The sequence below is a fragment of the Camelina sativa genome, unplaced genomic scaffold, assembly GCF_000633955.1.
Source record: "Camelina sativa cultivar DH55 unplaced genomic scaffold, Cs unpScaffold19131, whole genome shotgun sequence".
NCBI classification, from domain to species: Eukaryota; Viridiplantae; Streptophyta; class Magnoliopsida; order Brassicales; family Brassicaceae; genus Camelina; species Camelina sativa.
Genome location: NW_010940137.1, coordinates 1 through 287, shown reverse-complemented (window position 1 = coordinate 287; position 287 = coordinate 1). Strand labels below are relative to the sequence as shown.

Sequence of the window (287 nt, the reverse complement as noted above, 5' to 3'; positions counted from 1 at the left end):
TAGATTGAAAGTTGGATGGATAAACTGGAGGAAGCTGAGATTAAGTTCAGGATGGCTATCAAAACAACTGTGGCACTTATAGCAATAACGGTATAACAAGTCATCATTTCACTTTCTTCTAGGTGAAAGAGCCTTACGTACTGTTCTTCCAGCTAATCTGTCATTGTTATTATGAAACTTTTAGGTGGGATATTTTTGGTACGAGTACATTTACAAGCTGGACAAGCTAACTTACAACAAATATCATCCTTACACCTCTTGGATTCCTATAACGTATTCCACTTTAC

At 36.6% G+C, this 287-nt stretch overlaps 1 long non-coding RNA gene across 1 annotated transcript; it reads left to right on the top strand.

Annotated features, from left to right (window-relative positions):
• LOC104775562 lies at nt 1-216 on the top strand. The gene is made up of 2 exons (XR_765992.1): nt 1-90; nt 185-216. It is a non-coding gene; the product is annotated as an uncharacterized LOC104775562 (long non-coding RNA).
• The last annotated feature ends 71 nt before the right edge of the window (nt 217-287 follow it).